Raw genomic sequence first — 27,932 nt, 5'->3', positions numbered from 1 at the left:
AGCGTCCAGAGAACTCGCCCAAACGCACCTGCGCACCCCCAGCGTCAGTGCTGCCGTGGGGATGCTGAGTGGCCCTTCTGAGGGGGATTTCGGGCTCTTCTCCTAATAGGAAGGAAGAGGGGTCTGGGGGTGGGGATGTGGGACAGGCACAGTCCAGGGTCACGTGGGCACCGTCACCCTCCACCGCGTGATGGACAGGCACTGCCCGCATGAGTGAGGACGGTCAGGCACTGTCGTCTGTGGACGGTTCTGCCCTCGAGTGCACAGTCCCTTCGCCACACAGCCCCACCCCAGCCCTAACGGGGAAGGCCGGAGCCAGCTCCCTGCTGCCTGCTGGCCTCACCCGGAGTGCGTGTCCATTGGCTGGGGCAATCAGGGGTGGCTTGGTGGACTGACATGGGAGTGCCCTCCTCTGGGGTGGAGGGCACCTGCCTCCTTCCTCCCACCAGGCCCTAGGTGAAGCCCCCAGGCTCAGATGGACACGGAGGGCAAGCTTGGTCTTCCAGAAGGATCTCCAGACTCTGACAGCATCCTGGGGACTCCCTAACACACAGGCCAACCCCAGCATCACCCAATGGGGGGTCCCCATGCAAATGCACCCCTGGGAAACTAAGGGTCAGTGGGAGACGCTGTGGGGTACAAATAAAGTGCCTCCTCTTCTTTAAAATGGACATGAGGGCTCCCACTGCCCAGGGAACTGCCTGGCACAGAGGAGGGAGGGGCCTAATAAGTGCACATTATTAGTAGTAAAAGTGTTGTGCCAGCTGGTGTACAGGGCTGCACGTCACATGCAAGGTGACCTTGAACCCTGGATCTGTAGGAAACTACCAGTCCGTTGCTTCCTCTACCAGCCAGAGAGGATGGGGCGTTTGCTGAGCCCTGGGGTGTGAGCCAGCTCCGCCATGGTCTGGGGGCTCCGGCCCCTGTTGCTCTCCTTGGCGGTGACTTCCGGGACTTCCTGGGACTCCCTGTCACAGGCCAGAACTGCACCCTCCAGAACTGGTTCTACGGAGTACAGGGCCGGGCGGGACAGAAGCTGAACACGATGTACCCAGGAATGCAAATGACCCTGTTCGAGAAAAGGGAAGGGCACAGCCACAGCTCAGAATTGGCAGCCCCTGCACGTCGACCCAGCTGGCATGGAAAATTCCCCTGCCCTGGAGTCAGCTCATTGTCTTATTTTTGGAGGGGGTAAGGAGGGGATGTCCCTGATTAATGGGACCTGCGGTCTGTCTGGGCCCCCAGGGCAGCGGGGCCTCCCTTGATCATGCATCTACGGCAAAATGGGGGCCCTCTGCTGCAGTGACCCTGTTTCCACCCCCAAATTTGGGGAGCAGACTTGGACAAACCAGACTGCAGAGGGCAACACCAGCCACTCTGCCAGGGCCCAGGTAGACACTGAGGGCTCGGACCTGAGGCCTGGGGGGGCCAGAGCAGGGCTGGGGGGGGGCTAGGACAGTGGGAAAGAAGGGGCATCCCTGAAGGAGAACTGCTCTGCTCACTCCCAGCCCCCAGGACAAAGGAGCCTCCTCCAGAGGACGTGATGAGGCCCTGGAGGGACATAGCTCAGGGCAGGGATGGAGGGCCTTCAGTGTTTCAGCTGAGCAGCAGGGTGGGGGCGTCCTCAGTCTGACTGATGGGGGCTTTCTGGGACAAACCCTATGCCACCAAGGCCCAGCCCTTGGTCTTGGAAACTCAGAGGCTCAGGTGTGAGTTTCTCAGCAGCCAGGCAGTTGTGGGCAGAGACCCTGGCAGGAAGCTGCCTTTGAATGGAGCAGCTGGAGCTGGCACCTGGCAAGCTGGCCTTACAGGGATTGAATACCCATGCGGGCGTAGGCCTCTGCCCGCTGCTGGCTGGTGAACACTAATAATGCTGACCAGGGGCTGGCCAATCTCCCCTAATTTACCAAGCTCCCCCTGCCCCTCCCCCGACACCTTAGCCGCCCGTGAAGGTTACACTTGAATGGAGAAGAAAGTGCTTCAGATTTTGAACCGCCCACGCCTCTGTTTCCACCTCTGATGCATTGTTTGAGATATTTAAATGAGACCGTAAAGATGTACTTTGAAAGAAAGCCCACTGAAATACAAAGCCACCCGGGCTGTGACCTCCCCACCCTCTCACCTCCTGGACGTGAGAAAACTTGCAGAGGAAATGCCAGCGCTGGATGCGGTGCCTCCCTCCCAGCGTGCCAGCCGCAGAACCCGGGGTCTGGAAGCGGTGATGGCTGCCCAGGCCTTTCTCTCCCGCCCTGGGGCTGGGAGAACGGCTGTTCCAGGGGCTGAGGTTAAGCAGGTTGGACGGGGAAGGAGGCGGCGCTGCCTTTTGTGGTGTCCCAGTTCTCCAGCCGGCTGTGAGGCTGCCCGCAGTGGCACCCAGACGGGCCATCTTACTCCCGGCGCGGCCGAGACCTCGCTTGCAGAAGCAGCGCAGGGCCCGGGAGCTGTGCGGGCTCCCTCCGACCCAGGCCACCCTTTGGGAATGAGAGGGGCTTCTCCTGGCAGGTGGGAGCCCTGGCCTGTGGGGGGGGGGGCCTGCCTGACGGCTCATGGGCCCCCTTCCAGGGACTGTCCAAGGACACCCCAGCCTGGAAGGACATTTCCTAGAATGTTTATGCCTCTCCTCCCAGAGGACCTCACACCCCAAGCAGAAAGCACCCCCTTTCTCAGGGTTTCTAGCAACAGAGTAACCCCGCAGCTCCTAGAATGAAACTTAAGAGTTAATGAAATAAGACCAAAAGGCAGCTCCATTTTTAATTTTTTTATTATTATTATTTTAAAAATATATCTTTATTGATTTCAGAGAGAGGAAAGGAGAGAGAGAGAGAGAGAGAGAGAAACATCAGTGATGAAAGAGTCATTCATTGAGCCCGCAACCCGGGCATGTGCCCTGACCAGGAATCGAACCCTGATCGCCTGGATCCTAGGTCGACGCTCGACCGTGGAGCCACGCCCAGCTGGGCTCCATTTTTAATTTTTTGAGGACCCTCCATACAGTTTTCCATAGTGGCTGCGCCAGTCTGCATTCCCACCAGCAGTGTGCCAGGGTGCCCCTTCCCCACACCCTCACCAGCACAAGTCCTTTGTTGATTTGTGGGTGGAGCCATTCTGGCAGGTGCGAGGTGATACCTCAGTGTGGTTTTATTTTGCATCTCTGCTGATCAGTGACGTTCAGCATTTTTTCATGTGTCTCTTGGCCATCTGTATGTCCTCTTTGGAGAAGTGTCTATTCAGGCCCTTTGCCCATTTTTAAATTGGATTGTTTGCCTTCCTTTTGTTAAGTTGTATGAGTTCCTTATATATTTTGGATATTAACCCTTTATCAGATGAGTCATTGGCAAATATGTTCTCCCATACAGTGGGCTCCCTTTTCGTTTTGTCGATGATTTCTTTTGCTGTGCAGAAGCTTTTTAGTTTGGCGTAGTCCCATTTGTTTAGTTTTTCTTTATTTCCCTCTTAACTCAGGGACCCCACTTCTAGAAATATATCCTAAGAATTTCAAAGCACCAATTTGAAAGAATATTTGCACCCCTATGTTTATAGCAGTGTTATTTACAATAGCCAAGATCTGGAAACAGCCCAAGTGCCCATCAGCAGATGAGTGGATAAAAAAGCTATGGTACATTTATATAGGCCAAGAAGAGAGGGAGAGGCTTGAGGTGGCCTTGGTGAGAAGTGTCCCCTTTGCACAACTGCAGGGGGCACTGTTGGGAATGGGTAGGGAGCTGCAGCAGGGAGGCTGACAGGACAGGAAGAAAGTGGGACAAGGCCTGAGAGCAGGTGGTGATGGGAAGCAGACACTGAGAAAGCGTCTTGCATTTCTCTGTGGGTGACTTATTAGGGAACCCAAGGCTTCTGGTTTGGATCATGATGCCATCCCCAACGGGGATGTGAGTTTGGGGTATGAGCCCATGGAACCTCCAGACAAGGGGGCTGGGAAGCTGTTGGGTGTCCACTAAGGAACCCAGCCACCACCAGGGGATACTGGCTGCCGGCCGGCCGAGCATCTACTGAGCGGTTATTTTGTCCATCTGCACACCCACCCACGATCCGGGCTTTGTTATTTCCACCTGCATGCGAGGAACCAAAGCTCCTGCATGTGAGGAACCAAAGCCCAGAGGTCTCCTTGACTGCGTGGGGTCTGCTCGTGCTGTGGGCGGGGGCAGGAACTCAGGCTGGCTGGACTGTCAAGTGCGGTTCTTACCCCTCCCCTCATCTCCCCAGGAAGAGGGCTGTGCAGTCACTAGCTGACCCCAGGGGGGTGGGAGGAAGGGCCAGAAGTCCTCTTGGGCAAAGGGAGCTCAGGACTCTGAGACCAGTGGAGTTCCCAACAGCCATGCGGAGCTCAGGGAGGGGGGGGCAGGAGTGGAGCTGGGGTGGCAAGGAAATGCCCACAAAGGCATAATTCAGTCTGGGCAGCCAGCACAGGTCAGTGACTGATGCCATGTGGCCAGACAGGGAGGCAGGATCCAGGTGTGCAGCCCCGGGGACTCCTGGGCACACCGGGCCAAGAGGCTTCAGAGCTGAGAGAAGGAGCCTGGGGGCCTCCCTGGGCTGCCACAAGCTGGCGGGAAACTTTCCAGGACCTCAGAGGCTTCCTCCAAGGCCATTTATGTTCTGTTTGCAATTACATGCAATTATCATGATAGGCCAACAAATGGTCCCCAAAAGTCAAATCCTGGAACACTTCGATGTGATCTTATTTGGAAAGAGGGTCTTTGCAGGTATCATTAAGTTGGATCTTTTTTTTCTAATTCTCACCCAAGGATATTTTTTCCATTGCTTTTCAGAGAGTGGAGGGAAAGAGAGAGAGTGAGAGAAACATTGATGTGAGAGAGACACATACACTGGTTGCCTCCCCCACGTGCCCCAACTGGGGCCAGGGTTGAGCCTGCAACCAAGATACGTGCCCTTGACCAGAATCGAACCTGAGACCCTTCAGGCTGCGGCCGATGCTCTAGCCACTGAGCCAAACTAGCTAGAGCAAGTTAAGGGTTTTGCATGAGACCATCCTGGATTATCTAGCGGGCCCTCAATCCAATGACAAGTTGGGGTTCTCATTCCTAAGGGAGAGAATGGAAAGGACGTTGGGTAACCAGCGGTCTTTTCTACGTCTGCCCTCGTGGTTGCCTCAGGGGCCTTAGAGCCTGATGTGTAATGGCTCCCTCCTGTCCTGACCCAACCTGCTCAGATTCCACCTCTGCTAAGCCTACAGCCGAGCTTCCCGAGTGCGTGAGTCACCATTTCTCTCCTGTTCCTCCCAGAGGCCTGCCTGCCAGCTACAGAGCAACAGGTGACCAGGAGCTGAGCATTTGTTGGCTGAGCTGAGGTTGAGTTGTCCCTGGGTGTGGAGTCAGTAGGCAGGGGCCAGTGGCGCTGGCTGACCTCAAGGTAACCTACCGCCCTTATTGATGCCCGCCCCTCCCCGCGCCTCCTGCCTCCTGCCTCCTGCCTCCTGCAGTGCCAGAGCTTTACGAGCCTGGCTCCCGGAGCACAGACTCCAGTCTGCAGCTCTCTGCAGGGTTTCAGAACTCTTTCTAATAAATCCCAGATGGGGGGACACCCTGCCCAGCAGCGAGATTCACGTCCTGGCATTCTTGAGACGTTTAACAGCCAAAGACTGTCCAGAGCTGGTAGAAGGCCATAGAGGACAGATACACGGCCTCAAGAGGTGACCAGAAGTGGGAAGCAGAGAGGGACCACAGCCCGCAGCTCCTTCTCTGCAGCCAGGGCTCCAGCTGGCTCAGCCTGCTCTGTGTGCCCCTCCTGTGCCTCTGAGAGCCTCCCTTTGCACACCGAGCGGTGGGGCCAGGCCCTGTCTGCACTGGACCTGTCAGTGTGACTCAGTTGTGCAATGATGTCATTGTCCCAAGCATAACTGGTGGTAAGACTGTCCCTGCTCTCCGTGGCCCACAAATGCTGGGAGTAGAAATATGAATGGACGACACTGGCAGACAAGTAATACCTGAGTGTAGATGCTGAAGGCTGTGAGGTCCATTCCTGCAAGGAGCCATGCGTGTCATCCCCCCAGCACCACAGCGTCCAGCTCCTGGAAGGACAGCCCTGTGGTTATAAGAAGCTCTTTCATGATGGGCCTCAGGAGGAATTAGCAATATAATTCTTCAGGAGCTTACAAAATATCAAGTAATTAGAGCTCATGACATAGAAGGAAGCACCATGAGATTTGCGGTTCATCTTGTAAAATATCCAATTTATATATTAAAACAATAAAATACGTCTAGGGGAGCGCTCCCCCCCACCCCCTGATGTTTCCAGTGTTTCCTCTACGCAGTTCCAGAAATCTCCACCACCAGAGAGCAGGAGAAGGTGCCCGCTGGCGCCGCGTCAGAGCGTCGGGCCGTGCTTGGCCAGATGGAGGAGATGGAAAGTTATTTGCCATATTCCCGGCGCGGGGAGAAGCCTCGCTGCGAGCACTCCCCTGGCAACGTGCCCACTTGAATCAGCTCAGCATAAAACAGGGGGAAAAGTGTGCTCGTCCTTCCAGGTCCCGATGTAGAAATTTAAGTAGCAGGAAGGATTTGATGTGAAGTTGCCAGCTTGTAAAACCAAATGCCAGTTTGCGCTGGTAAGTGGCTGCGGAGGAAGGATGGGCAGGGTGGGGGAGGGCAGGGGGCAGCCACAGCACAAGGGACAGGGACCCGTCTATGAGGCCCGAAAAAGACTCACTGCCCCCACAGGCGGCTCTGCAGCTTCCCCCTCCCCTTGTAATGGGTAGAATTGTGTCCCCAAAGGATGGTGAAGTCCCCCCCCAGCACCTATGAATATGACTTTATTTGGAAACAGGCTCTTTGCAGGTGATCAAGTTAAGATTGAGACCATTAGGGTGGGTTCTACTCCAATATGACTGTGTCCTTATAAGAAGGGACATTTGGACACAGACAGGCACACACAGAGGGAAGACAGTGTGAAGACACAGGGAGAGGATGGTCATTTGCCAGGAGCCCCTGGAACCACCAGAAGTTTGGAGAGACGTGGGACAGATTCTCCCTCATAGCCACAGGAGCCCGCCCTGCCCATACCTGGGTCTCAGACTTCTCCAGAACTGCGAGACCGTGAATTTCGGTTGTTTAAGCCGCCCAGTCTGTGGGATTTGTCACGGCTGCCTCAGGACCCTTACATGGCCCAGCTTATGGTAGAGGGTGTTACCAGCTCCCTTTTTTGTGACCCAGCCACCTGGCTCCAAGAGAGGCTGCTCCATGGTCCTGCTCATGTCCCGGGCTCCTGGGCCACCAATGGGGGTATGGTCACTCCCTCAGCCCAAGCCTGGTAGGGTGACAATGAAGCGCTCCCCAGTGTCCTGTTAGGTCACTACTCTTCTTCCTGCCCTTGGCGGCCCTGCTGCTCAGATGGCAGACTTTGTTCCCTAACATTTCTGACTTTGGAGACAGTCCTGTCAGGGATGGGGAGCCTTGGGTCCTCCCGAGCTCCCAGCACCCCAACCAGGCAGAGGCCCACTTTCCTCACCGGCCCTGCTCCCGGCTGGGGCCATCGGGGCCTTGCTCTCTGAACCCACTCATCTGCAGGGAGGGTGGGCGCAGGGGATGGAGTCCAGGTTAGCATCTGTGAGGTCGGCCTTCCTCAGGGATTTCCCCTGATAAGGGAGGAGCTGCTGTGACAGTTCTTGGGGACTGGTGGCCTCCATTCTCTATCAGCAGAAACCACTGGGAAGGCTGCTATCACAGCTACGAGCCTGGCCTCCATCCCCTCACCAGCTCCCTCCCATAAGTGGGCTCAGAAAACAAGACCAGGATGGCCACAGGGTGGGTAAGGATAGAGGCCACCAGGTCTTGCTGTCCCCAAGACCTGTCACAGCAGCCCCTCCCTTAGAATTGGTGCATGGGGCCCTGACCTGGGTCCATGCTCCAGAGGCCCCCTCCTACCCACAGGACCAGCTGGATGCCCAGCTGGGGCCCAGGTCCCTTCACAACCCCCTGCCTGACCACATTCTGGTCTCTGCCTAAGGACCTCCCGTGTGTTGGCCTGTCTGGGCCCCTGGCAGGTCTGCCTTCCTCTTCTGGGAGCTAGTGAGTCTCAGGGTACAGAGACTCCCCAGGGTCTTTTCTTGCTGGACTCAACCTGTCACTGACAATTTTGTCCTAGCAGGCACCCCAGGAAGGCCCTCCAGACACTGGAGATGGTGCAGATGGTGAGGACCAAACCAGCTGGGGGAGACAGCACAGGCTGGGTGGGCAGGTGAGGAGTGCACCCAGACTCACGTGGGAGCCAGGCCGAGCCTGGTCCCAGGCCAGAAACCAGAGCAGAGGCAAGCAATGCAGAGAGCCAGGGGCTTCTTAGAGAACGTCGGGTCCAGCCTCCCCCTTTTCTCTAAAAAACAGGGCTCAGAGATGCGTCTGGGTTGTCCAAGGACACAAGGGTTGGCCTGGACGGAGCCCTGGTCTCCTCCACCTAGTCCAGTAACCTTGTCAATCCACCTCATTGCCCCATCAGAGAGCTGCAGACTGGTCTGCAGACAGGCCCTGCCTGTAATGCCAGGGTTATGCTAGCCTGGGTCATCTAAGAAGAAGACACCAATATAGGGTGACCCACCTGAGGTCGAGGGTCACTGTCATAGATCATCTTGTTCCCTCTATTGTTTTTCTCATACGTCATCCCCTTTGCTGACTGGCATCACTGACTGTCTCCTGAGGACATCTGGGTTTCCAGTCCCTGCTCTGGGCTGGGGACAGGAACTGTGTGGGGACAGGGTCTGTGGTTCATTCTCTGCAGTGTCCTCAGAACTTCAGATGGTGCCTGGCGCACAGTGAGTGCTCACTGAACTTCTGGTAACTGGATGAATGAATGAGTGAATGAGACAATGGAGGAAAGGGGAGGGAGCTGAGTGTGGGAAGGGTCCTCAGAGCCTTCTGCCATCTAGGGACCCTGAGGACAATATGGGTCACCTTGGGTTGTGACCTGGTCTGCTCCCCACCCATCAATCCCTCCAAGGCCAGTCCGGGTGGCAGCAGCCCGCTAACAAGGAGGAGACCTGGGTGTGCTGTGCAGAGTGCGCCTGGCCCTGCCTCAGTTCCAGCTCCCGGCTCCAGGCTGCGGGTAAATGCTTCTGTATTGCTTTTTAATGGTCTGCTTTGTTCTCTGGCCCTGCACTAGCAGCCAGCCAGCCAGCTCGGGCTGCCGAGAGTGGCCACATGTCGGTCATTAAGACAGCAGGTCGCCTGTGAAGCTGGACAGTTTCCCGCTGCCCTGGGGGAGCCGGCAGGAGCCAGCCGGCTGGGAGCGCAGGAGCATTGCCTGACTTTGTTTTCTGTGACATCCTCAGTATTTTCTTGGCTGTAAATTCAACCCAACGTCACCAGTGCCCAGATGGGCCTGAGTCTCCCAGGCTCATGAGGAGCCCCCACGGGTGCTGTTGTGTTTGGAACTCAGACATGAAACCGAGTGGGAGGGAAGGAAGGCTGGCGGTGGGCTCCCTGCCCGTCTGTGGGTGCCACTCCCGTTCCACAGCCTTCCTGCCCACACCGGAGCTCTCCAGGGTTTTCATGGGGCAGCACGTGCCCGCATGACTGGAGACCAGGCCCACCCTCTGCATCCAGCGACCCCTAAGCGTTGGCCCACTTGGGTGGGCAGTGGGTCTGCCCAAACTTCAGAGTCAGGAGGTAACTGCTAAATACACGGATTCCAGAGCCTAGTCCCAGGGCCCTGCTGGAGCCTGGATGGCTACATTTTCCTGTACCTGGGTGGGGATGGGAGATTGTCTTGTAGCAGAGCTGGGATGAGGGGGACCAGATCTCTCATCCATTCGCACACTCCTTTGGTGCAGGCTCTTCAGGCGGGATGCCGGGTGCACTGGTCCTCACTCTCCTCTAGTTCATGGTCTAGGGCAGGGGCAGACCCTCCTCTGAGGGCACCAGCCATACCTTTGCTGGCGCTATTTCAAGCTCTTTAGCTCCCTAAACCACCCTGTGCAGCAGAGACAACCACAAGTCTCATTTACAGACATAAGACAGAGGCACAGAGATGTCAGGCAGCTTTGCCAAGGACATACAGGGGCCAGTTCTGACGCTGGACACCCCAGGCCCTGAGCGCATATCCTGACCCCTCCACACGCTGTCCGCCCAACATACACTGTGCAGAGCATCTCAAGAGTATGATATGAAAGGCGATGACTTGTGCAGTTTCAGATGGGATGGTCAGGGAGGACTGCTTGGAAGGGGTGACACCCAAGAAGGAGAAGGTCAGAGGGAAGAGTCCTCTGGCTATGGCCTGTGAGTGACCTCTAAGCTCCACTTCAAAGAGAGATCAAGCACCGGATAGGCCTGCAGCTCAACGGGGGGGGGAGGGGGGAGGTGTCCACAAAAGGCCCCCTATCTGAGCTGGAAGAGCATGGAGACCTCTTGCTCTCACACAGGCCTCCACTGGACCTTGGGTCCAACCACCGGGGGCAGTAGGTGGTCCTGGGAGGGTGGATCCCAGGAGGCTGACCTGGGACAAAGCCTGGGACATGAGTTGAGCCAGGGGCTCCATCCTAGGAGTCCCCTTCCCAAGGGCAAGTTGATAGTGTCCCTTACTGGATGTCCCTGGCCCTGGGTCTTGTTGGGGCTGCACTGTCTAGCACCCAGGTTCAGGGGCTTGACGCCCTGGGGCCCCTCCCCCTAAGACCTCTGCCTACTGAGAGGGCAGGTGGCTCCTGAGCCACCCAAAATAAAACAAAGCAGAACAAACTCTTGTTGCCCCTTCTCCTGGAATGACCAGCGTCCCTTCCTCTTGTATTTGCATATGAGTCATTCAAGCCACTGGGCCTCCAGCTTTGAACTTACATGAGTGTCCTGGGGTGGCAACAGAATGCCACAGACTGGGCGGCTTGGAACAGCAGGAATGTACTCGCCCCCGGTTCTGGAGGCCAGAGGACTACCCCAGTTAAGCGGCAATGAACCACAGAGCCAGGCGCCCGGAGCCCTGTGCCGACAGAGGCTGCCCAGCTGCAGGCAACTCCCCTGACGGTGGTAATTACTCAGGCAGAATGGCGACTGTAAACAGACATTAAAAGATTCTTAATTACACGTGAATCTCCCGGGCAAAATTATATTTCCATAAACACTGAAGAAACGACTCGGAGAATTTGATCAGCAGGGCCAGCCTGGAAACCAGCGTGAAGACTGAAGTGTCCACAGCACCCATGGGACTCAGGCCGGCCCTGGGAACCCCTGGCCCCTCCCAGATTCTAGGTGCAGCGCTGGGCTGGTGGACGCCCCAGACTCAGCATGTCCAAAGCCAGACTCGGCCCCTCTCCCCACGCTCACGCCCCCTCCCCTACCAACTTCCTCCCGACCTGCGCCTCCCCCCTGTCCCCAGCCACCCAGCCTACCTTCCCCTGCTCACCGAGTCGCCAGCGCCTCCATCCGAACGCCGCTTTTACCAGCCGTCTCTGGACACACCTAGTCAGTCACCCCCAGGCCTGGGCGTGTGCTGTCACCTGTCCATGTCTGTCCGCGGGAAGCCACAGACTTAGGATGGACCAAGTCAGTGTCGGTTGCCCGACCGGCACATCTGATCACTGTCAAGGGGGAGCCAGAGAGGACAGTGCCTCTTGTCCCGAGTGCTGGACCCTGCCCTGTCCCTCATAGTCCTTGAGGTCCCGGTGGAGGCAGGCTGCCCAGTGGGTCATAAAACACTGCAAAAGTGGCCAGCCTGTCCCCCGGGCTCCCTCAGGGGCAGGCATGCGGCAGCCCCGGCCGGTCAGCAGGCAGGTGGTCCGCATCCCCACTCGGCAGGAGGGCCGAGGGGCACCTGTGCTCGAACCTGCTCCCTTTGGCTGGGTCCCTCCCAGGTGTCCCGGAGGCGGGAGGAGGAGAGGCCGGGAGGAGGTGCCCCCTGCACGGAAGCGACTCAGACCAGCACAGGCTGTCACCACTTTCACAGGAATTCTCGGTACTGGGCGCCCATGGTTTGGATATAGGTGTTTTCAAGCTGCCTTTAGTTTCAGTAATTAATTCTTTGATAATTGCCTTTTCCAGTTCCTCACAAAGGTCTTTTAGAGAACAGCTCAGCTGGGGTGGGGGAGGTGGGCTGGGAGGAGAGCTGGGTGTGGGGAAGGTACCGGCGGATCGAGGGTGCTTCCCAGGGCCCCCTTCTCTCCCTCCAGGCTGCTAGGGCTTTGGGCTTTGGGCTTGGAGGGGTTGCAGCTTTGCTGAAGGCCTTCCCTCCCAGGGCCATACAGACATCTGAGACAGCTCCCCCTCCCGCGTTTAAAAGCCAGGAAGGCTGTATCTTATCAGCACCCTACCGGGGGTTTGCTTTCCCATAAACATCTAGAGAGCCACATTTCAGTCCAGAATTGCCTTGCTCAGGATTCCTTTTGGTTTCAAGTGATAGAACCCCAACCGACTTCAGAAAAGAAGGGAGTTTGCTGGTTGACTTAACTAGAAAATGTAGGGTGTACCGGTTTCAGGAACAGCTGGATCCAGGAGCTCAAAAGACGTCACGGGGCACCACCTTACTGAGACTGGGTGTATTGCTCCTGAGTTAGCCTTGTTCTTGGGCAGATGACCCAAGAATGCTAGACGTAAGGAGTCATTGGACTCCCAACTTGGAGGGCCAGGGCGATTCAGCCTTCACTACTCCAGCAAAGTCCTGGGCAGGATTCTGTTTGCACTGCAGTCACATGCCTGTCCCAAAACATTTCTGTGGCTGAGGAAAGGCAATCTTCCCCTTGGCCAGCCTTGGGTCATGTGACGTCAGCCAAATCATGTGATCATCTTGGGGATGTGAGGCTATAAAAACAACAAAAAGCCACTGTGCTCCGTAAGAGTGGACAAGGAGCTTTAACTAAAGGAAAGCAGAGAGGGCTTTGTTACCAGATGAAGGAGAGCTTGGGTCTGGGAAGGTGAGAGCCCCAGCAGCTAACATCCCACGAGTGATTTCTGACATCACTGCTAGAAGAACGTCCTGCTTCTCAGGCCCCTTCCACCCCACGCCGGCAGCATCGCCTACGTGCTCATGCCCAGGAGGCCCCACAGCACCCACCGCGCTAGGAACACAGTTGGCGCTCACTAAATGTTTGGGCTGTGGCTGTACACAATCGGCATTTCCTTGTCTTGTACCATCTCGGCTGGATTGCTCCCCTCCATGGGGAAGTCTCTGTGTGTGACAGACAGACAGATGGACAGAGAGGTGTGCACAGTGCAGGGTCTACCCCTGAAGGGCCATTTCCACCCCCCGCCCCCGCCAAGGGAATCTTTGGGGGTCTGGCCGCAGTGTGACCCGCCGGGGTATGCGAGTTATCTAAAACCGGCTTCTCCCCCCTCCGCTCCCATCAGCTGCAGGTCAAGACCCACATGAGTTTGACGCTAATGGAAAATCTGCCTTGTGACTCACAGAGTGGCCTGAGCAAGCAGGCGTGGGACAGTGAGGGTGGCCAGGCTGAGCTGCCTCTCCACAGGGAGGGGGCACTCTCGGGGGCCACATGCTCACGAGGTCAACCTTTGGGCTCCAGGGCCAGGACCAATGGCTGTCTGTTGAAGCCTGCGGCAGGCAGGCCCCCCTCCTCCAGCGGCCAGCTTAAAGGGGGGCAGCCATCAGCTGGCCCTGGCTCAGCTGGGTGGAAACAAGTCCAGAATTTCAGGCATTTGGAAATGGAGCAGCTGCAGAGACAGGCTGGGGCCCCAGCCGTCCACCCCACCCCAGAACCCCAGCCTGTTGGATCAGCTGCTCATTAAACCTGGCCAGCAGGAGGCTGTGGAGAGACTTGCAGAGGAGGGAAAAAACTCTGTTTTTTAGCCAGCGCCTCAAGCGGGGAGCCTTTGCCCCTGCAGACCTGCCTGTCTGGGGGTCTGGGGGCCTGACTGGGTCTGGGAATAGAAACGCATTCCACGCGCTCGCTCACTGCGCAGATCTCACAGGCTCCTCCTGCGGGCTGGGCTGCTGCACCCGCTTCCTCCTCTGTGTGCCAGAGAGAAACACAGACAAAGCCCCTCCTGTGCGGAGCTCATGCCCAGTGCGGGGAGCCCGGGAAGCACAGAGAACAAAGAAGGGAAAGATAGATTGGGAGACACTAAGTGCTACAGAAGCTGGGCGGGCAGATGCGGGCTGCCTGGAGGAGGCAGTCACACTTTTACCTACGCCCTTTTGGGCGAGACAACTGGGGCTATGAGCAGAGTGGAGACATCACCCTGTTCATGGCCCTAGACATGCCGCATGGAAGACAGGCAGTGACAACGGTGGCAGGGAAACCAGTGGGAGCCTGCTGCATGGTCCAGCAAGGTGGTGATATAGGTGGATTCTAGATGTGTTCTGAGGATAGAGCCAGTGGGGTTTCCCAGCATGAGGAGAGTTGGGATTCCATCTGAATGACTGGAAGACAAAGGCTGCTGCAGCAGTAGGAGGTGGGGAGGGCTGTCACTCAGTCTACCAGAAGTCCAAGTTGAGGAAGCCGGTCTACCAGATGTGCAAGTTGAGGAAGCAGGTCTACCAGATGTGCAAGCTGAGGAAGCAGGTCTACCAGGTGTGCGAGTTGAGGAAGCAGGTCTACCAGGTGTACAAGCTGAGGAAGCAGGTCTGCCAGGTGTGCGAGTTGAGGAAGCAGGTCTACCAGGTGTGCGAGTTGAGGAAGCAGGTCTTCCAGGTGTGCGAGTTGAGGAAGCAGGTCTGCCAGGTGTGCGAGTTGAGGAAGCAGGTCTTCCAGGTGTGCGAGTTGAGGAAGCAGGTCTACCAGGTGTGTGAGTTGAGGAAGCAGGTCTACCAGAAGTCCAAGTTGAGGAAGCAGGTCTACCAGATGTGCAAGTTGAGGAAGTAGTTCTATTAGTCTGGGGTCCAAGACAAGACACTGGGTTGGAGAGACACATCCATAGAGACAGTTCACTGTTGTAAAAAAATATCTTTAACTCGGACACCCATGCTAAAGCCATGCAAACATTTACCACCTCCACTATGCCCCATAGAGAACCATTCTATAGCGTCAGAATGTGGGACTGTTTTGAGCACTCCTGAAGCTGTGAACTAGCCCTTAGTTGGGGGACAGTGTGAGTCTCAACCACCGTGTCGGGGCAGGATCTGAAAGTCACACTGTTCCTGTGGCCAAGATTCTGTGATGCAGCAAGAAACGACAAGGCAGGTCCTCCTCTGAGTGTGTTACATGAGTGTGTAAGTGTGTGTGTATGTGCATATGAGTGCAATACTCATGCATGTGAGGATTTGTGTGTGGTGTGAGTATATGTGTTACTGAATGGGAGCATGTTTGTACGTAAGTCTGGTTTAAAAAGTGACCAAGTAAACTCATGCAGAAAGAATCTGGGGTCAGAAAGGGCTCTGCCGTGTAGACTTGGAATGTGTGCCCGGCTGTCAGGGGGAAGGGAGGAGAGCGCATGCTGCAGCGGGGGGGGGGGGGGGGGGACGGGACGGTCGCTCCGCCAGGAGCTGGCACATGCCCCCCGGGCTCACATCCCCACGTCTCCTGCAGTCGTGGAGAAGGTACTCACTGACCAGGAGGGCGGTGGGAGGAAGGCCTGCGAGGGGTGGTGGGCAAGAAGACGAAGTAAACATCCCCTGGGTGGGTGGGTGGGTGGACAGGCATTAGGGCAGGAGGGGGCAGGCGGGACCCCAGGGGAGGACAACACCCCCATTCCAGAGGCCACTTCCTGTGAGCAGCCTTGGGAAATAAGTAACCCAAATGAGCAGGGGTCAGCTATGGGCACTGACCACAGGAAGTGTGACCTGTGCTTAGTGGTTCAGGGAGGGACAGGAATGCATTGCTGCCCAGGGGGACAGTGGCTAGGTGGTGGGTTCGTGGCTGGCAGGACTATCTAGGCCAGCAGTCATTTCCTGTGGTCAGGTGACCCTCTCGGTGCCCGGGCAGCCAGCCTGGGTGGGGGTAGGGAGGATGGGGGGTGATTTGTGCAGTGTTTCAGAGGGAAAATGGGAGCTTAGGATGCTGACCTGAAAGCAGAGAGCAGAACGTCACGAGATAGTTCCAGGGAAGGGCTTACCTCTTCTCCAGCACCGGGGAGCATCATGACACCACCGTCACCTCCACCACGACCACCATGACCACCCCACCCCACCCCATCCCCACCGTCGTTATCACCACCTAGTCATTACTATTTGGCGCTAGGGACTAGACATTTCTGTCTGCTCCGCATGCTTCCTTCACCCCTCTCTGACCCGTCTACACCGTGCTCCAGGCAGCTGCCACCAGGCGGGTGACTTTACCCACCAGGTGGGTGACTCTGCCCACCTGGCTCTCTCACCTTCTGACTTCCAGCTGGGGCTTAGCCAACCAGAGGCAGAGGCAGGACACTGAATGAAGGAAGGCAGGCGGGAGAGGCCCTGTCCTCCTGCACCGGCCTTGCTCCGCCGAGTCCCCGCAGGGGCCTGTCTCTCCGGGTGTGCGGCCCTGTAGGCAGCCTTCCTGGGCCCGGTCCTTGCTCTGGAAACAGCTTTCCTCCCCTGCCCTTGGGCCTGCTGGTCATGGCTCCTGTTCTCAGAAGTTCCTTGATGCCTCAGCAGCTCTGCTTGTTTCCCTCACCCCTGAAAATGTCATGCTCTTTTCATTAACAAATCTCATCGACACCCTCACCCCGCGAGTGAGCCATCTGTTTCCCGCCTGACTCCGAGATGTCGGGCTGCGGGGTGCAGGCCGGGCGCGCATCCCGGGAGTCCCAGCAGCACCGGTACAGCTCCCTGCAGAGCCTGGGTCTGGGGCATCGGGGCTGCGGCAGGGACGTGGCCTGCCCCTGGGCGGGGGGACTGCTCCTTCTCTTCTGGGCTAAAGCTGCTCCCTCATATCTTCCCTCACTGGCGTCCTCTTCTGCCCCTGCCCCACCCAGTTCTGTGTTTATAAAAGCAGCTCCCTTGTCCGCCACCCCTCACCTCCTAGTCCCAATTCCTGTCCTAAGGCCTCTGCTCAGACCTCAGGGCTCTAGCCCCTGCTGTCATCTGGTCATGACCTTCCAAAGACAGACAGCCCTCTGTGCAGGGCCCCGAGCCCATTCCTCAGCCTCTCTCACCCCTGGACCCCGACTGGAACCCAGAGGAGGAGGCCCAGCCCATTGGAGGGTCTTCAGAGTAGGACAGGCCATTTCCACAGCAGATTTCTGGGCCTGGCTCCTTTGGTCCCTTATTCCTGGGCCTCAGGAACACCAGACTCATCAGAGTGGGGCCACTGGCTCTCGAAAGGGGCACGTTCCCGGGGCTGGTTGGAAACTGGCTTCACTGGACAAGTGCTGCTGGAACAAATGGAAGTTTCTGGTGCAGAGCCTACCTGGGTTCTGGGATGGGGGGCAGAGGGGAGGCTGGCCCAGGTCTGGAGACCTGTGTCACTTCCTCTGGGATCCTGGCCTCTTCCCAGCCTGGAAGTACACGTTTCCTTCCAGATCCGAGCCTTGGGGTGGTGTCACCCTCCATCACTCTTGCTCCCCCCATGGCTCCTGCCACCATGTCTCCCTCCCCCTCCTTCCTCTTGGTGACAGTGACAATAACAGCCACCATACCCTGCACCTACTGGCCACCAGGCCTCCAAGTTCCATTGGGTAGGGGACTCAGCCTTTCCTTGAAAACAACCTTCACCACAGAAGCCTTGAACTCTACCCCAGAGATTAGAGAGAGGTCCCAAGTACCAACAACAAAGCCACCATTTCTTTGGAGTCCCGTGTTTTCATTTAAAAACATTAATTCCCATCTTGCCTTTTCCTCCACACCAATCGATGCCTCACAGTAGATGATCACGGGAGGCATGGTCTCCAGTCTGCCATCCGCTCACACCTCCCAGCGCCTTCAGATCCAAGCATCCTGCCATCGGATGCTGGTGATGGCTCACGGCACTGACGGTCAGGGTGACTAAATTACAGCGCACTCACACGGCCAACAGGCGGTGGAGTCAGACTCAGAGCCCATTCTTGGCCACCGTAAGACAGGTCAAGGGCCCAGCCACCCAAACAAAGGCCTGTTCACCAGGGCAGGAGGACGCCAGCAGCAGGCCTGCCAGACCCTGTGGGATCCACCCATGCACTCACAATGGGCAGCCTGTGCCCAGCCATCCGATCCTCCCAGGGCTACCCTGGGCCTGGAGCCATGGACAAGGTGAGTGGAGGAGAGAGGACACAGTGAGGAGCCTCTGTGTCCTTGGCAAGGCCAGACCCACATGGATGGCCCCTAGAGGTCAGCCAAGACAGCCTGGGCAGTGACAGAGCAAACGAGTGTGGTGGGCAGAAGAGTGGCCCCAGAGCAGTCCATATCCTAATCCAGGAAACTATGAATCCCCTTCATGGCAGAAGGGGAATTCAGGTTGCTAAGACCCTGCCCCTAAAATGGGAAGAATTCCCAGCTTCCCCGGCTGAGACCAAGGTGCTCAGCGACCTCTTAACTGGGGAAGTGTCAATGTCAGAAGCAACGCAAGAAAAAGTTGACCCCTCATTGCTGCTTTGAATGGAGGAAGGGGCCATGAGCCAAGGAGTGCGGGTGACTCTAGAAGCTGAAAAAGTCAGAGAACAGGTGTTCCCCTGGAGCTTCCAGAAGGAACCAGCCTGCCCACACCATGACTTTAGCCCAGCGAGACCTTTGTAGGACCTCTGATCCCAGAGACTGTAAGAGAATAAATCTGTGTGGGAAGCCACTGAGCTTGTGGTCACTTAGTACAGCAGCCTCAGGAACTCCTGCACTGAACTATGAACCACGTGTGAGTCTCAATCTGCCCCCGACAGTGTGTGACCAGGGGGCAGTTACAACCTGGCTGAGCCTGGGACTCCCCATCTGAATCTTGAGGACAATAATACCCCCCATGAAGGGCTAGGACAAGTAAGCAAGGGAATACAAGCAGGGCCCTCAGCGCAGCTACTGTGCATAGTAAGACAGCATCCTTGCGGGCAGGGGACCGTCCTGAGATCACAGGGCAGATGACAGGCAGCGGGGCCAGGGGTGGGGGACAGCAGAGAGGAGAGAGCTTCCCGAAGTCACACATGAGCACCTGGGTGTGTAGAGCAGGCAGCCCTGCCCTGGTCACACGTGGCCAGTGCCTTCCGTCATCCGGTCTATTTCCTGGCCCGATCCCCCAGGTGCCTGGTTGGGCCAGTTAGCTGAGCTCGTATTTAAGATGGGAGACAGTTCTTTCTGCTAACTGGGATAGTAGACTAAATGGCAGCCTCCGAGAGAGATGTCAGCCCAGACCTGTGGCCGTGACCTTATGTGAAACAAGGGCCTTTGCAGGTGTGATCACGGTCAGGATAGAGGTGAGGTCATCCTGGATCAGGGTGGGCTCCAAAGCCACTGACAGAAAAGGGAAGCCACAGACACACAGGAGACGCCACGTGAAGGCTGAAGCAGACATCGGATGATTCGTGCGCAAGCCAAGGGCCGCCGAGGGCTGCGCCTCCACCGGAACCCAGGAGAGGGGCCCGGACACACCCACCCCTAGAGCCTGGACAGGAACCAGCCCTGCAGACACTTGACTTTGGACTTCTGTCCTCCAGAACTGTGAGAGAATGAATTGGCTTCATTCTGTGGCTTCACCAACCCAGTTTGTGGTGGTCTGTTAGGGCAGCCCCAGGAAATGCTACACCCAGGATGCTCAGAGTTGGGGTCACACAGGTGGCTCCACTCGAGCCCCATCAACAAGGGGCAGAGCTGGGGTTGGGTGCAGGGGCTGGAGAGGGAAGGCCTGCAGACACCCAGCCTGCACAGTGCACAGTGAGGAGGGAACAGAGTGTGGCCCCTCCCTGGGCCCTGAGCTCGGCCCCACTCACACCCAGTCTGGGACACATCTGCCCACCCCGAGGACTGAGGGCACAGAGCAACGCGTGCCAGGAAGCAAGTGGTGGCAGCAAGGTCACGTGGGCTTGCTGCCTGGAGGAAGAGGTGCTCTGAGTAGGTAACGTGAGGCTCCACTGACACTCATGGGTGTATGTCCAGACGAGAGTGGACGGAGGTGGGTTCAGGCTGCCAAGGGCGATCCCTGCCAGGAGCTGAGCGCATCTGGTTGTCAGGGGGCGTCCTGGAGCATGGCCGGGCTGGGTGACAGGAGGATGCCCCTTCTCGCTCCAGCTTGGTGTGGGGTGAGGGGACTTGGGGGGACTCCTTCTCAGAAGGGCCAAGTGTCCCGCAGCTGAGGTGACTCAATCGCTGCTGGCCAGAGTGGGAGGGGTCATCGAGCGGGTCTGAGAGAGTCCCGGTGAGGGGTATAGAGGCAGCAGGGTCACACAAGTGGCCTCAAAGCTGGCTCTCGCTACCCAGGAAGACGCTCCGTCCACCGCGGGGCCTCGCAGGAACACCGAGGAGCAGACACCAGGGCGTGAGCATGTTTCCACGCACTCCTCGCAGCAGGGTTTCCCTGGGGTCCTCTGAGGGTCCTTCCATCTCAGAGAAATTGCAGCTTTGCCTTGGTGACTGGGGCCCCACCACGCCCCTCAATTGGCTGGAGTCCTCTGGTGGCTACAGGATGCAAGCTGCTGCTCTGGGAGCATCCGGAGCCCCTGTGGGGAGAGGATTGGCTCCCGCTCCTCCTCCTGCCTGAACTTGGATGCTGGCAATATGGAAACTGCTTCCAGAAACCCACTGCCTGAGCTGCCCAGCTTGCAGGCAGACAGGCAACACTTAGTGAACCTGGGGCCGGCCTCCCTCCAGGGACCGCCCCCCCCAGGCCTGCAGGGCTGGTGCCCCACAGCTGTGATGTCACTGCTGCTCCAGGCGGCTGCCAGGCGCTTGGCGAGAAGCCCCTCCTGGCCAGCTCGGCACTGACGCAAATCAAAAGCTTCCAGTTCCCCAAGCAGCTGCCACCCGCTCAGCTGGCAGCCCTTCGAGCCGCAGCAAGGAGGGCAGTGGCGGCGGCCCCGGCGTGGGGCCTGGCATTTAAGATAATCAGCTTTTCTTTAAAGGGCGGCCAGCGTGGCGTGGGGGCTCCCTGGAGGTCAAGGAGAGCTGGTCACTTTCACAGCTCCTGGCAGAGTCAGCCACCCCGCGGAGCCCAGGTTCTGTCTGCCAGGCCATGGCCTGCCCTGTCGTCCCATCCGGCGGGTGCCTGGGGTCTTTCGCCCTGGCCATGGCTATTAGCCAGAGTGGCACTGGAAGCATGGGAGGAAGCCAGGCCAGGTGGGCCCGCCCCAGAGAGGATGGGAGGGGGCCAGGGCAGCCTCCATGTGACGTCCAGCGGGGTCGGGTCCGGTCCTGTTTCCTCTGAGTCTCCTTACACCGTGGCTTACACAGCAGTCGTCCAGAGCAGCTACTGCTTGGCCTCCGTTGGCCTTTGAGGGGCTGGTGGAGTCTCATCTTTCAGCAGATTCTCAGAGATCTGGAGAAACTCAGACACGTGACACACATCGGGTGCTCCTGAGAGGAATGTGAGGAGCCGGGCATGGTGATCATGAGGATCGAGTGCACCCCCCAAGACACCTCCATGAGAGCTGCCAGGGGAACCTGGAAAAGGCCACCCCTGGCCCACGGGCTCACTCTGCCAGCCTGCCAGCGTGTTCTGTTCTTCCATAGACATACACGCGCACATTCTCACATGTGCATGCATCTGCACATACACACCTGCTCACATGTGCACACACAGCACATGCACACACAAATATATGAGTGCAAGCACATGTGCACACATGTACAACACATGCACGTGCATATACTCACACAGCATACATGCGCACATGTGTGTGTGTATGCACATGTGTAACACGGGTCACACACACAAATGCACTCGTGTGCAAACACACATGCATGTGCGCACACGCTCATGTGAACGTGGGTTCAGCTGCCCTCCATGTCCAGATCAGCACTTGCTGGAATCAGCAGGGCACGTTTCAGGACGTGAGCACTTCTTGCACAACGCAAGGACCCTCCTCTCCTCTTTTTCTGACCACCCTCCCAGACACTGTGCAGTCAAGACCACAACCCCTGCCCAGGTCTCACTGGAGGAAGAAGAACAGGGTGTCCAGAGGCTGAGAAGGGCCACCTAGGAGGATGGCAGTGAGGCAGCTCCCAGGGTCAGGTGGCAGGTCCTGGTGGGCAGGACAAGACAAGAGCTGAGGACAACGATATCTAGGCATCTCTGCGCCATTTTCCACTTGGACAGTCGGAGTGCCATTCCCCGGGCCCAGAGCTGATGGGGAATGCTGGTGGAAACATCCAGAACAGAGCAGCAGGATGGCAGTGGGGGTTAGGAAGGAGAACAGGTGGACAGACAGACAGGGGTCAGGCTGTGTCTCTCAGGAGACCCCACTCTGCAGGTGTTTCTCAGAATGTGGGTGAGGCCCCTGAACTGGAGCCCTGCTCTGGGGCGAGGATCTCCACAGTTCCTGGGCAGCCCCGTGTCCTCGGGTCACCAGGGCAGAGCCCCCCGGCGGGGCCAGCGTGGCTTCGATGCCCAGCAGCCGCCTGGCAGCGCACCCGGCTCCTCAGAGGGGCTGCTCTCTGCAGGCAGAGCGCCTCTCCCCACTCCCTTCCGCTTTTCTCGGCTCTCTCGGCTGAATTTGGCTTTTGTTTTGTTTTGTTTTAATCACCTAAACAACTGGCACAGGCTGCATAAGCCATGGGCAGTCCGCCAGTGGTCACGCTCTCCGTGTGGCCGGGCTGGTGGCCGTCATGTGGAAGTGGGGACAGAGCTGGGCGGGGGAAGGAGGCTTGTAGAGTTGTCCCAGAGGTGGAAGGACCCCTTCCCTCCACATCCCATGTCTAGCTTTCCAGACAGAAATAGGAGTGAGGAGGCGCTGAACCCCCCACCCCCCCACCCCTACAGGCCGGCAGAGCCCTGGCAGCCGGGCGCGAGCCTGACGGGGCGTTTTTCTGCTTCTAGCTGAGCAAGGCCCCACACAGCCAACAGTTTCTGTTTCCTGCCCACTCCCTGGTAAGCCTCGGTGGCAGCGCCCCAAAGCCGGTATTCCCACACGTCCCAGCCTGCCCTTTAGTTTATAAGACGTAAATATTTGCTCTACCATTAAGAAAATAATCAGAAGTTATCCAGAAGTGGTGTGTACACACGGGTGCCCTTCAAAACCAAACGCTGCTCCTTCTAAATGGGGGAAGGAGAAAGCCCGGCCCGGCGGCTCTGTGAGCCAAGCCAGCCCCCCACCCCCTGCCTCCCGGGGCAGGGAGGACTGCAGGAGACGCTGGCCGGAGACTGGGGTGGCAGAAGGTAGTCCCCCCACTTCTCTGAGGCACCACCCATCCAGGCCTTGGACCCTCGAGGGGCTGGGAGATGGGGGAGTGGGAAGCCCAGAGGATATTCTAGGTGGGCCCGGGAGGGGCAGGGAGTGAGCAGCCACTGTCCTTGGGCTTTTGGGAGGCTGTCTGTCCACGGACATGCCAAAGGACATGACATTCATGGACCCAAACTCCAGAGGCGGACAGCTCAGGAGAGGGCGCATTGGCCACCATCTGCCTCTCACACAGGGTCTCCTGTTAGCGTTTGCTTCCCGGCCTGCGATGGGTGGAGTCCCCCTGCCAGGAACAACGGTGACACTTGGCTTCAGCTTTGGCGCTCTGACGTGTGGACTCTGCAGTCTGGGCCAAGACAGAAACTGAGCGAGCACTCCTGAGGCGGGATCTCCTCGTGCCACGGCCCAGTGGCTCCCGGGCCACATGGAGTACGTCGGAGGGCTGTCCCCTCTCTGGGTCACCGGGCCCCTCCGGGTGTGGCCGCAACTTCATGCTCTCTGTTTTCAGTGGAACGTGGAATCCACAGAACTCTCTGGAACCTTACAGCAGACAAGCAAGAGGAGCCTGGACCTTCTCGTGGGCACAGAAGGCCGAGCCCTGATCCCCCCAAGCCCACTCCAGCCATCTCCCACCAAAGAGCTGGCAGCGCTCCCAGCCCAAGCTTCACGGCTGGGGCCACAGGCCTACCCATCTCTCCAGGACCCAACTGGGAAGGCAGAGCCGGCCCCACACCAACAAAACACATGACCCCAGATACCCCAGACTTCTCTCAAGGTCCCCAACACACAAGTGACTCATCAGGGAAGCAGGCTTCCTGTCCCCGCCCTTGGGCACCAAGCTGCTCACGTTCCAGTAGCCAGAACTCTTGGAAAAGAGGCGAGAGATCCTGCTTCCTTCTCCGTGAAGAATGTAGGAGAGTTTAACTGATTTTGGACTAATTTCTTCTGGAGAACTTGGTAGGGTCACTGTTTGGGGCTAACTCAGGGAAGACGGTGACAGGAAACACACGGGATCAGCAGATTCTTTCCCCATCCTCAGGCACCAGCCTCTGCCCTGACCACACGCTGGTGGCCAACGTGGCCACAGGCAGGGAGGGAAAAGCAGGGCAGAGAAGCCCAGGGTTCAGCGAGAAGAGCCTCAAGATGAGCAGGGCCACCAGATCCCTTGAGGGAGGCACGGGAGCAGGATGTTGTGTCTGCTTTTGAAAAAAAGTCATGCATCAATTTTCTTGCATTTTAGAAAAAATGACCAGCATCAGAACCACGACGGCCAAGACTGACTGGGTCGCGACGGCAGCTCCACGGGCAGAATGACAGCCACTGAGTACGTCTTTTTTTTTTATTTTAAATATATCTTTATTGATTTCAGAGAGAGGAAAGGAGAGGGAGAGAGAGATAGAAACATCAATGATGAGAGAGTCATTGATCGAGCCCGCAACCCGGGCATGTGCCCTGACCGGGAATCGAACCCCGATCGCCTGGATCCCAGGTCGACGCTCAACCGCTGAGCCACACCGGGCCAGGCTGAGTGCGTCCGGGACCTGGTTAAAACCTGCCGCAGCCCGCGGAGGATGGCAGTGCGGGAAGCTCTGATCTGGCCCAGGGTCCACGAACTTTCTGCAAGGGCCAGAGGGTCAACATGTTAGCCCTGTGACCACATGCTCTCTGTTGCAACCACTAGCTCTGCTGTTGTGTCTCAAAATCCACCGTAGATGACTCACAAAAAAGGGAGTGTTCATGGCCGCTTGTCAATGAGGCTTTACTTAGGGGCCTGAAATTAGAATTTTGTAAAATTTCCACGTATCATAACTTCTTCCTCTCCCTCCTTCCCCTCCTTCTTCCGGCCATTTGAAAATGTTAAAACCTCCTGGCCGGCGTGGCTCAGCCGCTGAACACCGATCTGGGATCCTGGAGTTTGCGGTTCGATTCCCTGTCAGGGCACAGGCCTGGGTTTCGGGCTCGATCCCCCGTCGGGGGCGTGCAGGAGGCAGCCGGTCACTGACTCTCTCATCATTGATGTTTCTCTCTCTCTCTCCCTCTCCCTTCCTCTCTCTGAAATCAATAAAGACATATTTAAAAAAGAAAAAAAATGTTAAAAGCATTCTTAGCTGGTGAGTTGGACACAAACAGGCCAGATTTAGGCCCTGGTTGGTGACTCTGATCTTGTCTAATGCTCCCATCTACAGATGAAGTGACAGACCCAGAGGCGGGAAGGGACTTGCCAAGTATCTGCCGGGACTTCCAGAAAACTCCCTTTTTCGTTGAAGTTACTGTGAGTTGGGATTTTGTTTTGAGCAACCCCCAAACACTGAAGTTCTGTACCCTGAGCTCCCCCTGCACTCCTCGAAGGAGAGCCACGTGGAGGACTCGGGCCCAGAAGAGCTCACTGTAGAGCAGCAGCTCCTTGGAGCTCGTGGTGTGTCACCAGTGCCCTGTGGGGGCAGGGACCGGGGTCAGGGGCCAGGGTCACGTGCAGGAACACGAGCCAACGCAGACAGGCCCTGTGGCTCCACAGACGTGTCTGGCAAACCCATGACACACTGGGGGCTACACCAGGAACCCAAGCCCCCAGGTGGACCCCTCCATAGAGCTGCCCCTGCTACCCAGGGACACACACCAGCCCTTGGATGGTGACACCTCCTGCATGTGGCCAGGGCCCCGAAGCCTCCTCATGCCTGTGGCCTCCTGCCTGGAGCAGCTGATTCACGGCCCTGATCTGCCCTTGACCCCTGCAGAGGGTGCCGAGGCCACACTCGCCGCCTGGTCTGTACCAGGAGGAGCCGGGGGAGCTGGCAGTGGGCCGGAGTATTGCAAAGGTCCGGGAGGCCGTCAAGACTGTGACGTGCGCTGAAATCCCCAAATGTTCCAGGACAGGAAACCGGCTTAACCCTGAGCGTTTCCCTTCTGACGGCTACTTCAGACCCGGTCGCCTCACAGCCACAACCTGCTGGGAGCCATTGATCGGACAAGGGCCTGAAACACCTTTTGGCAAGAGCATAGTTGGCAGAGACGTGAATAAAATATCAGTTTTTTAGATGGAAGCATCCCTTCTCAAAGGCGGGGGGTTTGTTTGGTTTTGGTTTTTGTTCCCAAAGAGAATCTGGGGCAAAGGCCTGAGGGGGCAGCCGCCAGGCACCTTGAGAGTGAGGAGGGCCAGCGGGCGAGGTCTGCAAGCCGCAGCCTCCTCTGACGTCCCCTGGCCGGAGCCCAGGGGCTGTGGGAGCTCCCGGGAGGCACTGCCCTGGGTTACAGGCTTGGCGTCCCTGTCCCCCCGGGGCAGGGTGTCCGGATGGGCCTTGGGGCCTTGCTGAAGGCTCAGGGCAAAGGGGGTCATTTAGATCCTTGCTTTTTTCAGTTCTACTTTAAAATCGTGTGGCATCTTAGTTTTTATCACATATATGAATATGTACATATGCGATGAGCCAAATTATCAGCACAAGTGTCCTTTTGCCATGATTTCTAAATACCTGAAGAAATGTTAATAAAGATTTAAGTTCTCTGGTACTTTAACCGACCTCTTGAAGGTCACGGCTGAATCAAGGTAAGTTCTGGAAACAGTAGGTACCTGGGTCACCCCAGGATATAATGCCAGAATATTCTTTCACCCCCAAACTCCTTCCCTTCCCTTCCCTTCCCCTTCCCTCCCCTCTTCCCCTCCCCTCCTCCCCATATCTCCTCCCATCCCTTCTTCCCTCCCCTCCCTTTCCTCTCTCTCACGGCCTGTCCCTCCCTCTCCCTGACTCTCTCTCTCTCACACACACACACTCACGCTCACATACCCTCTGTCTTTTCCAGACAGAGCTGACAGTGATGAGCCCTCCTTGCCACCATAGCCATTACAGGTGGTCATGCAGGTAAGAGCTCTGATGTCCCCTCTAGCACCCATGCCCACCCCAGAGGTGGCAGCTTACGGGTCCATTGAACCAGGGCTGTCCAAGACCTTCTGAGCCAGGGGACAGACATGCGCTCGGGCAGGCTCAGAGGCAGGGCATGGAGATGTGGGGGGCCTCAGTGGCTTAAGGCCCTGCAGGGAGAGTTGGGCCTTTGGAAACAGATGACCAGACATTCCTGTTCGTCCAGTTTGGAGGGGACACAGGACTTTTAGTGCTGAAACCGGGAAGTCCCTGGTAAACCAGGACATCTGGCCGCCCAGCCAGGCATGGCACTCTGGGAAAGTCACGGGAGGCAGCTATTCTGAGGCATCCCGGTGAAGGAGCTTGGACCCCGAGATCCCAGTGACCGTTGGAGAGCCCCGGCTATGGGGGCCTCTGGCTGCACCATTCTCAGAAACAAATCTCAGATAAGTGCCCAGGTCGGGCAGATTCACCGGATGTTGACTAAGGTTTCGGAACGGAGCGGGCCACCCAGCACAGTGATGTGAGGTGGGGATGGCGTGGCCCAGGGCTGGGCAGGAGGGGAGGCGGGGTGCTCGGGGTGTTCAGGGTGCTGAAGACTCTGGCGGCCTTAGGGCCTCTAACCGAGCCCCTCCCCAGGGTATGACTGCAGGGCCACCCACAGTCATGCCAAGGTCAAGAGTGTAACAGGACAGATGCGGCTCCCACCCCTCCCTGCCCTCCACCCCATTCCCGCGGGTCTGGGCCATGTTTCCCAGGGCCCAGGGAGCTGCAAACGCACCTCCTCCTGCAGTTCAGAGGCAAGCGCAACGCGCCCGCATCGCCAGCCTGGGCCTCCGCGCGGCCGATCCACGTCCCGCACGCGCAGGGACACGGGCTGACTCCTGGACGCAACCCAGATGGCCCCAGTTGTCGTGAACCACTTTGCTGTGGGGGAGCTCTGACCCGAGTGCGTCCCCCCGAGTGCAGG

This window comes from Miniopterus schreibersii (assembly GCF_964146895.1).
Source record: "Miniopterus schreibersii genome assembly, chromosome: 5".
In the NCBI taxonomy this organism is placed as follows: Eukaryota; Metazoa; Chordata; class Mammalia; order Chiroptera; family Miniopteridae; genus Miniopterus; species Miniopterus schreibersii.
This window is presented reverse-complemented; position numbering follows the sequence as displayed.